We start from the raw sequence: 12,621 nt of genomic DNA on the forward strand, positions 1-12,621 counted from the left end.
TCCCATACAGGATAAGTGACAGGAGGAACACACCAACACACATATTAATCAAACTGACAAAAATTAAAGATGAAGAGGAAATATTAAAAGAAACATGAGAAAAGCAACAAATAGCATACAATGGAATACCCATAACTTTACCAACTGTTTCTTAGGAGGAAATCTGTAGGCCAGAACATAGTGGCATATATTTAAAGTGATGAAAGAGAAAAACTACAGTCAAGAATAATCTACCCAGCAAGGCTCTCTTTAAGATTCTATAGAGAAATCAAGTTTTATAGACAAGAAAAAGCTAAGAAAATTCAACACTATCAAACCAGCTTGAAAAAACAAATCCTATCTGAAAGGAAATCTCTAGTCAGAAAAGGAAAGAACTAAAAACAAGAGTATTACAAACGGGAATGCTCACTTGTAAAGGCAAACACAAAGTAAAGGAAGGAATTCATCCACACACAAAAAAAAATGATATAAAAAGCAGCATCATGTGAAGAGGAGAGTACAAATGGAGGATATTGAAAATGCACTTGAAAATAGAGACAAGCAGATTAAAACAATCATATATAGATAGGTAGGTAGGTAGGTAGATAGATAGATAGATAGATGGATACATACATACATAGATACATACATACATATGTAGAGAGATAGATAGACTGCCATATCAAAACCTCATCCATAAGCAGAAACCAAAAATCTACAATAGATACATAAACAAAAAAGAAAAACAATTAAAACACAACTAAAGATAGTCATCATATCACAAGAGAAGAGAACAAAAAAGGAAAGAAAAATGTAGCTGCAGAAACAAAATAAAAATTGAACAAAATGGAAATAAGAATATACATATTCACAATTACCTTAAATGTAAATTAAATCCTCCAACCAAAAGACATAGATTGGCTGAATAGATATAAAAACAGGACCTATATATATGCTATATACATGAGACTCACATCTGACATAAGGACATTCAGACTAAAAGTGAGGGAATAGAAAAAACTTATTTAATGCAAATGGAAATCCAAAGAAAACTGGGGAAGCAATACTCACTCATATCAGAAAAATATAGACTTAAAATACAGACATTAAAAAAGACAAAGAAGGGCACAACATAATGCTGGAAGGATCAATCCAAGAAAAAGTTAGAACAATTGTAAATATATATGCATCCAACATTGCTGCACCCCTGTATATTAGGCAAATATATACAGACATAAAGGGAAAATTGACAATAATATAATAATTAACATCCCATATACATTAATGCAATGGACATATTATCCAGACAGAAAATCAATAAGGAAAAACAAGCCTTAAATTATATATTAGGCCAGAAATAATTAATTGACATTTACAAAACATTCCATCAGTAAGCAGCAGAATACACATTCTCCATTAATGCACATGGAACATTCTCCAGGATAGATCATATGCTGGGCCACAAAGCAAGAAAACTGAAATCATACCAAGAATCTTTTCTGACTACAACACTATGAGATTAGCAATCAATTAATGAAAAAAAATTGTAAATAACGCTAACAATTAGAGGGTAAACAATATTATATCAAACAAAAAATATCACGGATGAACTTAGACATAGTAATATTCAAAAAAATTGCATACTGAATCTAACAATATATTAAAATGTTCCTACATCATTATCAAGTGGGAATTATCCCAGGGATGCAAGGATTCTTCAATATTTGCAAATCAAACAACGTGAAAAACCACATTAAAAAACTGAAGATAGAAACCATATGATCATCTCAATAAATCAATATTTTTCTCAATTTGTCTCAATGAATGTAGAAAAAGCTTTTTTTTTTTTCCCACTGTACAGCAAGGGGGTCAGGTTATCCTTACATGTATACATTACAATTACAATTTTTCCCCCAACCTTTCTTCTGTTGCAACATGAGTATCTAGACATAGTTCTCAATGCTATTCAGCAGGATCTCCTTGTAAATCTATTCTAAGTTGTGTCTGATAAGCCCAAGCTCCCGACCCCTCCCACTCCCTCCCCCTCCCATCAGGCACCCACAAGTCTCTTCTCCAAGTCCATGATTTTCTTTTCTGAGGAGATGTTCATTTGTGCTGGATATTAGATTCCAGTTGTAAGTGATATCATATGGTATTTGTCTTTGTCTTTCTGGTTCATTTCACTCAGGATGAGAGTCTCTAGTTCCATCCATGTTGCTGCAAATGGCATTATGTCATTCTTTTTTATGGCTGAGTAGTATTCCATTGTGTATATATACCACTTCTTCCTAATCCAATCATCTGCTGATGGACATTTGGGTTGTTTCCATGTCCTGGCTATTGTGAATAGGGCTGCAATGAACATGGGGGTGCATGTGTCTCTTTTAAGTAGAGTTTCATCTGGATGTATGCCCAAGAGTGGGATTGTGAGGTCATATGGAAGTTCTATGTATAGATTTCTCAGGTATCTCCAAACTGTTCTCCATAGTGGCTGTACCAGTTTACATTCCCATCAGCAGTGCAGGAGGGTTCCCTTTTCTCCACAGCCCCTCCAGCACTTGTTATTTGTGGATTTATTCATGATGGCCATTCTGACTGGTATGAGGTTGTATCTCATGGTAGTTTTGATTTACATTTCTCTTATAATCAGCGATGTTGAGCATTTTTTCATGTGTTTGTTGGCCATCTGTATATCTTCTTTGGAGAAATGTCTATTTAGGTCTTTTGCCCATTTTTCCATTGATTGATTGGTTTTTTTGCTGTTGGGTTGTATAAGTTGCTTATATATTCTAGAGATTAAGCCCTTGTTGGTTGCATCATTTGAAACTATTTTCTCCCATTCTGAAAGTTGTCTTTTTGTTTTCTTTTGGGTTTCCTTTGCTGTGCAAAAGCTTTTCAGTTTGATGAGGTCCCATGGGTTTATTTTTGCTCTAATTTCTATTGCTTTGGGAGACGGACCTGAGAAAATAGTCATGATGTTGATGTCAGAGAGTGTTTTGCCTATGTTTTCTTCTCGGAGTTTGGTGGTGTCCTGTCGTATATTTAAGTCTTTCAGCCATTTGGAGTTTATTTTTGTGCATGGTGTGAGGGTGTGTTCTAGTTTCATTGCTTTGCATGCAGCTGTCCAGGTTTCCCAGCAATGCTTGCTGAATAGACTTTCTTTTTCCCATTTTATGTTCTTGCCTCCCTTGTCAAAGATTAATGGAGCATAGGTGTCAGGGTTTATTTCCGGGTTCTCTGTTCAGTTCCATTGGTCTGTCTTTCTGTTTTGATACCAGTACCACACTGTTTTGATAACTGTGGCTTTGTAGTATTTCTTGAAGTCTGGGAGAGTGATGCCTCCTGCTTGGTGTTTGTTTCTCAGGATTGCTTTGCCGATTCTGGGTCTTTTGTTGTTCCATATAAATGTTTGGATTGTTTGCTCTAGTTCTGTGAAAAATGTCATGGGTAATTTGATAGGGACAGCATTGAATCTGTAGATTGCTTTGGGTAGTATAGCCATTTTTACAATATTGATTTTCCCAATCCAGGAACATGGAATATCTCTCCATTTCTTTACATCTTCTTTAATTTCTTTGATTAAGGTTTTATAGTTCTCGGCATATAGGTCCTTTACCTCCTTGGTCAGGTGTATTCCGAGGTATTTGATTTTGTGAGGTACAATTTTAAAAGGTATCGTATTTTTGTATTCCTTTTCTAATGTTTCATTGCTGGTATACAGAAATGCAACTGACTTCTGAATGTTCATCTTATATCCTGCTACCTTGCTGAATTGATTAATCAGTTCAAGGAGTTTTGGGGTTGAGTCCTTAGGGTTTTCTAGGTATAGTATCATGTCGTCTGCATACAGTGACAGTTTGATCTCTTCTCTTCCTATATGGATGCCTTTCATTTCTTTTGTTTGTCTAATTTCTGTGGCTAGGACTTCCAAAACTATGTTGAAGAGCAGTGGTGAGAGTGGGCATCCCTGTCTTGTTCCAGATTTGAGTGAGAAGGCTTTCAGTTTTTCCCCATTGAGGATTATATTTGCTTTGGGTTTATCATAAATGGCTTTGATTATGTTCAGGAATATTCCCTCTATACCCACTTTGGCGAGGGTCTTGATCAAGAATGGATGTTGGACTTTGTCAAATGCTTTTTCTGCGTCTATTGAGATGATGATATGATTTTCCACTTTTTTTTTTGTTAATGTGGTGTATGATGTTGATTGATTTGCGTATATTGAACCATCCTTGTGAACCTGGGATGAACCCAACCTGGTCATGGTGTATAATTTGTTTGGTATGTTGTTGGATTCGGTTGGCTAAGATTTTGTTGAGAATTTTTGCATCTATATTCATCAGTGATATTGGCCGATAGTTTTCTTTTTTGGTGGTATCTCTGTCTGGTTTTGGAATGAGGGTGATGGTGGCCTCATAGAATGTCTTTGGGAGTATTCCTTCTTCTTCAACCTTTTGAAAGAGTTTAAGGAGGATGGGCACCAATTCCCTCTATATGTTTGATAAAATTCACCTGTGAAGCCATCTGGTCCTGGACTTTTATTTGCAGGGAGTGATTTTATGACCTCTTCAATTTCATTTCTAGTGATCAGTCTGTTCAGTTGGTCTGTTTCTGCTTGATTCAGTTTTGGCAGGCTGTAAGATTCTAGAAAATTGTCCATTTCTTCCAGATTGTCAAACTTGTTGCCATATAGTTGTTCATAGTATTCTCTTATGGGTTTTTGTGTTTCTACTGTATCCGTTGTGATTTCTCCTTTTTCATTTCTAGTTTTGGTGATTTGGGTTCTTTCTCTCCTCTTTTTAGTGAGTCTGGCCAGGGGTTTGTCAATTTTGTGTACCTTTTCAAAGAACCAGCTCTTGGTTTTATTAATTTTCTCTATTGTTTTTTGAGTCTCTATTTTATTGATTTCTTCTTTGATCTTTATAATTTCCTTCCTTCTGCTGACTTTAGGACTTTTTTGTTCTTCTTTTTCTAATTTGTTTAGGTGGAGGGTTAAGTTGTCCATTTGGGATCTTTCTTCTTTTTTGAGAAAGGCCTGTATTGCTATAAATTTCCCTCTGAGCACTGCTTTCGCAGCATCCCATAGATTTTGAGAGGTTGTGTCTTCATTATCATTTGCTTCAAGGTAGTTTTTAATTTCCTTCTTGATGTCCTCATTGACCCATTGGTTTTTTAGTAGCATGTTGTTGAGTCTCCATGGAGTAGGTTTTTTCTCTTTGCTTTTCCCATGGTTGATTTCTAATTTCATGGCATTGTGGTCAGAGAAGATACTTGAGATAATTTCTATGCTCCTAAATTTATGGAGATTTGCTTTGTGTCCCAATATGTGGTCGATTCTTGAGAATGTTCCATGAGCATTTGAGAAGAATGTGTATTCTGATTTTTTTGGATGTAGTGTCCTGAAGATATCAATTAAGTCTAACTTTTCTATTGTTTCCTTTAGGATCTCTGTTGTTTTCGTGGTTTTCTGTCTAGAGGATCTGTCCATTGATGTGAGGGGGGTATTAAGGTCTCCTACTATGATTGTATTCTCATCAATATCTCCCTTTATGTCTGTTAATATTTGTTGTATCTATCTGGGTGCTCCTATATTTGGGGCATATATGTTGACGATAGTAACATCCTCTCCTTGGATGGATCCCTTAATCATTAAATAGTGTCCTTCTTTGTCTTTCTTTATGTCTTTTGTTTTAAAGTCTATTTTGTCTGATATGAGCGTTGCGACTCCTGCTTTTCTGTCATGTCTATTGGTGTGAAATATTTTTCCCCACCCTTTCACGTTCAATCTATATGTATCTTTTGTCCTAAGGTGAGTTTCTTGTAGGCAGCATATTGAAGGTTTTTGCCTTTTTATCCACTCAGCCACTCTGTGTCTTTTGATTGGGGCGTTCAGTCCATTGACATTTAAGGTGATAATTGATAGATGATTATTTATTGCCATTTGAACCTCGTGTTCCAGTTGACTCTATGGTTCTCCATTCTTTCTTTCTTGCTTTTTTTTTTTTTTTTTTTGGATGGTCTCCTGTTATTATCTGCTTGAGTGTATTTTTTTTTTCATTTATTGCAAATGCAATATTTGGTTTTGGCTTGTGGTTGCCCTGTTTTTTAAGTATGCTAACCCCTTCCCATAATTGTGTGTTTTAGCCTGATGGTCCTGTAAGTTCAAACACTTCATTACTATATTAAAATTAAGAAGAGATACATACAAACAAACAAAAAGGGTTATTTACCTCCTAACATCCCTTGCCCACATTTTATGGTTTTGATGACTCTTTTTTATTTTTTTATTTTTAATTTTATTTTGTTTGAAGCATGTTCATGATTAAATCTGTATGCTGGCTTATTTGAGTGACTGCTCTCTGATTGTGGTTTCCTCAGTCCTAGTTCTTCCTCTTCTTCTTTTTTTTTCTTTTCTTTTTTCTTCCCTTTCCTTCCTTTCTTTTTGGTTTAGAGAAGCCCTTTCAATATTTCCTTGAACCTGGGTTTTGTGTTGCTGTATTCTTTAAGTTTTTGTTTGTTGGGAAAAATTTTTATTTCCCCTTCTATTTTAAATGATATTCTTGCTGGATAGAGTATTCTAGGTTGCATATTTTTTCCTTTTAGCACTTTAAATATCTCTTGCCATTCCCTCCTGGCCTGTAGTGTTTCTGCAGAGAAATCAGCTGATATTCTTATGGGGGTTCCCTTGTGGGTAACATTCTGTTTTTCTCTTGCTGCCTTTAGGATCCTCTCTTTATCACTAACTTTTGCCATTTTTATTATGATGAGTCTTGGTGTGGGTCTGTTTGGGTTCAGTTTGTTTGGGGCCCTCTGTGCTTCTTGTATCTTGAACCCAGTATCCTTTAGATTTGGGAAGTTTCCAGCGATAATTTCGTCAAATATATTTTCCATCCCCTTATCTTTTTCTACTCCTTCTGGAATTCCTATTATGTGTAGATTGGCCCACTTTATATTATCCCATAGGTCTCTTATATTGCTTTCCAGTTTTTTGATTCAGTTTTCTGCCTGTTGACCATATTGAGTGATTTCCATTATTCTATCTTCCATATCACTGATTCGTTCTTCTGCATTATTCATTCTGGTTTTTACTGCCCCTAGTTCAGTTTGCATCTCTGCAAATGAATGTTCTAGTTTTTCTTGGCTCCTCCTTATATTTTCTAGTTCCTTTCTGAGGGTATCTGCATTACTGTTCATATCTTCTCTTCATTCCTTCAGTATTTTCACTATTTCTCCTTTGAACTCCAGGTCTGTCAGACTGCAGAGATCTGTTTCATTGTTGACAGTTGTAGGTGAGTTCTCCTGTTGGTTTGACTGGGGGTGGTTTCTCAGCTTCTTCATCTTGCTTGTTGTTTTCTTTCTCCTGAGGGAGTTGTACTCTCCGTGATCGGGCAGTGTTTGCCTTGTCACTGCTGTGGAATATTTCCTGAGGGCTGGCGTTGTTGGTCAATCTTTTTTGAGGCAGTGTGGTTTTTCTGGAGTGTTGATGGGGCTAACAGTGTTTCTTTGAAGCAAAGGAGGACTTCCTGAGGGCAGACAGGACTGGGAGGTCCACACCACGATGGTAGCAGATTTCACTTGGTCATGCAGAGCTTGCTCTGGTGTTTTTAGGCTGTGGGGTTCTTGCAGGGGATTGGCAGTGTTGGGGAGCTGCTCCTCAGGAGTGCAGCACCCCCTGGGGCCTGGAGCAGCTATCTGGGTCACTAAGAACCTAAGAGGCTCTTCCCTAGGGCAGCCCAACTCAGAAGGACAGCCTGAGAATGTAGGCGGTTCTTTTCACAGTCCGGCCAAGCTTGTTGCAGTTTTTCTGGGCTGCAGGTCCTCTTCCAGGGGGCTGGTGGTGCTGAGCAGTTATTTCACGGGAGTGGCCACCCCCTGGGGGCTTAGGCAGGTAGCAGGGCCACTGGAAACCCAAGAGGCTCCTCCCCGGGGCAGCCCGACTCAAAAAAGCCGTCTGAGATCTTTTCCCGACTTGGCCAGGCTTGTTGCAGCTTTTCTGGGCTGCAGGGGTCCTTCCTGGAGCTGGCAGTCCTATGCAGCTGATCCACTAGAGCACCCCCTGGGGGCTTGGGTGGGGAGCAGGGCCGTTGGAAACCCAAGAGGCTCCTCCCTGGGGCAACCCAACTCAGAAAAACCGTCCGAGAATTAGGCTGATCTATTCACAGCCTGGCTAAGCTTTTTCTAGCTGGAAAAAGCTTTTGACTTTTTTTTTTTTTTTTGTCTTTTCAGGGCCGCACCCACAGCATATGGAGGTTCCCAGGCTGGGGGTGTAATCAGAGCTGTAGCAGCAAGCCCACGCCAGAGCTACAGCAACACGGGATCCAAGCCATGTCTGCAACCTACGCCACAGCTCACAGCAATGCCAGAACCTTAACCCACTGAGCAAGGCCAGGAATAAGCCTGCAACCTCATGGTTCCTAGTCGGATTTGTTAACCACTGAGCCATGATGGGAACTCCCTTTTTGACAAGATTTAACACCCATTTGTGATAAAAATATTCCAGAAAGTGGTCTTGGAGTGAATATAACCTCAGCATAAAAAAAGGTCTTATTCTGACAAACCCACAGCTAACATCATTCTCAATGGTGAAAATCTGAAAGAATTCCCACCAAGATTAGGAACCAGACAAGAATATCCACTCTTGCCACTTTTATTCAACAAAGCTTTGGAAGACTAGCTACATCAATCAGAGAAGAAAAAAGAAATAAAGGGAATCCAACCTGAAAAAGAAGTAAACTGTTAGCCTTTAGAGATGACAGATATGATATATATAAAATCCTAAAGATGCTACCAGGAAACTATTAGAACTTTTCAATGAATTCAGTAGAGTTTCAAGATACAAAATTAATACACAGAAGTCTCTAGCATTTCTATATGCTAAGAATTAAAGATTAGAAAAAGAAATTAATGAAATAGTCACATTTGCCATTACATAACAAAATATTTAGAAATAAACCTACCTAAGGAGGCAATATATTGTATTATGACAAATATAAGATGCTGATGAAAGAAACAAAAGATGGCACAAACAAATGGAAAAAATATACTGTATTCATGGATTGGAAGAATCAATATTGTCAAAATGACTATACTACCCAAGGCAATCTACAGATTCCCTATCAAATTACCAATGGCATTTTTTTACAGAATTAGTACCAAATATTTTTAAAAGATTTATGCAAACACAAAAGACCCAGAAGAATCAAAGCAATCTTGAGGGGAAAAACAAAACAAAACAAGCAAATAAAAAATGAAGCTTTCTCTTTCTGACTTGCTTCACTCAGTATGAGAGTCTCTAATTCCATCCATCTTTCTGCAAATGGCATTATTTTGTTCTTTTTTATTTTATTGTGTATATATACCACATCTTCCTAATCCAATCATTTGTCGATGGACATTTGGGTTGTTTCCATGTCTTGGCTATTGTGAATTGTGCTGTAACTGTGTCACCATGCTGTACAGTAGAAGATTGACAACACTGTAATCCAGCTATAGTGGAAAAAAATAAAAAGCATTATATATACAATAAAAAAATAAAATATATTAATGCCAAAAAAATGAAGCTGAAGGGATCAAGCTCCCTGATTTCAGAATATACTACTAAGCTACAGTCATCAAAAATTATGCTAATGGCACAAAAACAGACACATAGATCAATAGAACAGAATAGAAATCCCAGAAATAAACCCATGCACCTATGAGTAATTAATCAATGACAATGAAGGCAAAAATACACAGTTGAACAAAGACTGTCTCTTCAATAAGTTGTGCTGGGAGAACTAGACAGCTAGATGTAAAATAATGAAATGGGAACATTCTCTAACAACCATACACAAAAATAAACTCAAAATTAATTAAAGACCTGAATGTAAGGTCCTAGAGAATAACATAGACAGACACTCTCTGACATAAATTGCAGCAACATCTATTTTGATCCATTCCTATAGTAACTAATATAAAAACAAAAATAAACAAATATGCTCTAATTAAACTTAGCTTTTTCACAACAAAGTATACCATGAAAAATGAAAAGACAATCCAAGGAATGGGAGGAAACATTTGCCAACAAAGTTATCAATGAGGACTTAAAATCCTAAATATACCAAGAGTTCATGAGGCTCAATATCAAAAATTCAAAAATCTCAAAAAAAAAAATGGGCAGATCTAAATAGACATTTCATCAAAGAAGATATACTGATGACCAAAAAGCACATGAAATGAGGCTCAATGTCACTAATTATTAAGTAAATACAAATCAAAGCTAAAATGAGTTTTCACCTCACAACAGTCATAATGGCTATCATCAAAATATACATATGACTGGGTCTATTTTCTCTACAGTATAAATAGAAGGAAGTCAAGTATACTTTAATAATTTTTAAGTCTTTAAACAATAAATGATAGAAAGCATATGGATAAAAGGGAATCAACCTACACAGTTGGTGGGAATGCAATTTGGTATAGTCACTCTGGAAAACAGTATGGAGGTTCCTCAGAAAACTAAATAAGGAACTACCATATGATACAGCAATTCCATGCCTGGGCATATACCTTGGGGAAAAAATATAATTTGAAAAGATACATGCACCCCAGTGTTCACTGAAAAGCTATTTACAATAGTTAATGCATGCAAGCAGTGTAAATGTTCATCAACAGAGGTGTGGATAAAGAACATTTGTTATATATGTGTAATTCAATATTATTCATCCATAAAAATGAAATAATTCCATTTGCAGCATCAGGGATGGACTTAGGAATTATCTTATTAAGAGAAGTAAGTGAGATAAAGACAAATATCTTGATATCACTTATATGTGGAATATAAAATGTGATACAAATTAACTTATTTACAAAATATAAACAGACTCACAGACTTTGAAAACAAATGTATGTTTATGAAAGGCTATGGGAAGAATAAATTTGAAATTAACATATATACACTACATTATATAAAATAGATAACCAAGAATTACTTACTGTGTAGCACAGGGACCACTCCTAAATATTCTGTAATAACCTATAGGTGAAAAGAATATGAAAAAAATGGATATATGTATATGTATAAGTGAATCACTTTTTTGTATGCTTAATGTAATACAGTATTGTAAATCAACTATAGCTTAATATAAAATAAAAATTAAATTAAAAAAAAGTAGATATCCCTATATTAGAGATGTGAAAATGAAGGTTTGAAATAGGAGGTGATTTCCTCCATGTCAATATAAGAAATTTGTATATCTGGTGCCAGGTTGTGGTCTCTCTTACATCTTACCGCCTTAGTCTAGTTTACTAGGTCACTAGTTTGCAACCATCACTGTGAGAATTACCAAAGGAAGAGTTCCCATCATAGCTCAGTGGAAATGAATCTGACTAGCATCCATGAGGAAACAGGTTCAATCCCTGGCCTCACTCAGTGAGTTAAGGATCCAGCATTGTTGTAAGCTATGGTGTAGTTTGCAGAGGCTGCTTGGGTCTGGCATTGATATGGCTATGGTGTAGGCCAATAGCTACAGCTCTGATTTGATCCCTAGCCTGGGAACCTCCATAGGCAGTGGGTGCACCCCTAATAAGACAAAAAAAAAAGAAATACCAAAGGATTTTTTAATGCAGATATCTTGTGAACTAAAGACACTGATGAAGAAAATAAAAACAACGTTATCCTGTGTTCATAGAATGCATGAATTAGCATTGTTAAAATGTTCATACTGCCCAAAGCAATCTACAGATTTAATGCAATACCTATCAAAATACTCATTATATTTTTCACAAAAGTAAAACAAACAACCCTAAAATTTGTATGGAACCCCAGAAGACCCCAAACAGCCAAAGCAATCCTGAGATAAAATAACAAAATGGCATATGTCATATTCCCTGACTTCCAGATTATACTACAAAGCAATAGGTATCAAAACAATATGGTACTTGCACAGAAATGGATAAATAAATGGAACAGAACAGAGATCCCAGAAATCAACACACACATAAATGGTGAATTTATATATGACAAAGGAAGCAAACATATACAATGGTGAAAAACATTCCTCACAAGCAGTGTTGGGAAAACTGGATATCTACATGTAAAAGAATGAAATTAGAACATTTTTATGTCATATACAAAAATACACTCAAAATGGATTAATAACACATATAGGCTTGAAACCATAAAACTACTAGAAGAAAACATAGGGAGTAGTCTTTGACATAGACCTTAGCAATAGTTTTTTGGATCTATCTTCTCAGTCAAGGGAAACAAAAGCAAAAATAAACAAATGAGACCTAGTCAAATTCAAAGCTTTTGCAGAGCAAAGCAACCATCAACAAAACATAAAGGCAAGCTACCTAATTGGAGAAGATATTTCCAAATGTATGATAAGTGGTTAGTATTCAAAATACATTGAAAACACATAAAATTCAGTATCAAAAAGCCTCAAGAGTTTCCTTGTGGTGCAGTGGGTTTAGGATGAAGCATTGTCAATGCAGTGTCTTGGGTTTCTGCTGTGGCACAGGTTCAATCCCTGGCCTAGAAATTTCCTCATGCCATGGGCACAGCCATAAAAAAGGATTGGAATAGCTTATGTTTTTGGTGTTCTTTTTGTGATGCAATAGATTTAGGATCTGCATTGTCACTGCAGCAGCTTGGATTGC

This window comes from Sus scrofa, chromosome X (assembly GCF_000003025.6).
Source record: "Sus scrofa isolate TJ Tabasco breed Duroc chromosome X, Sscrofa11.1, whole genome shotgun sequence".
Classification (NCBI taxonomy): domain Eukaryota; kingdom Metazoa; phylum Chordata; class Mammalia; order Artiodactyla; family Suidae; genus Sus; species Sus scrofa.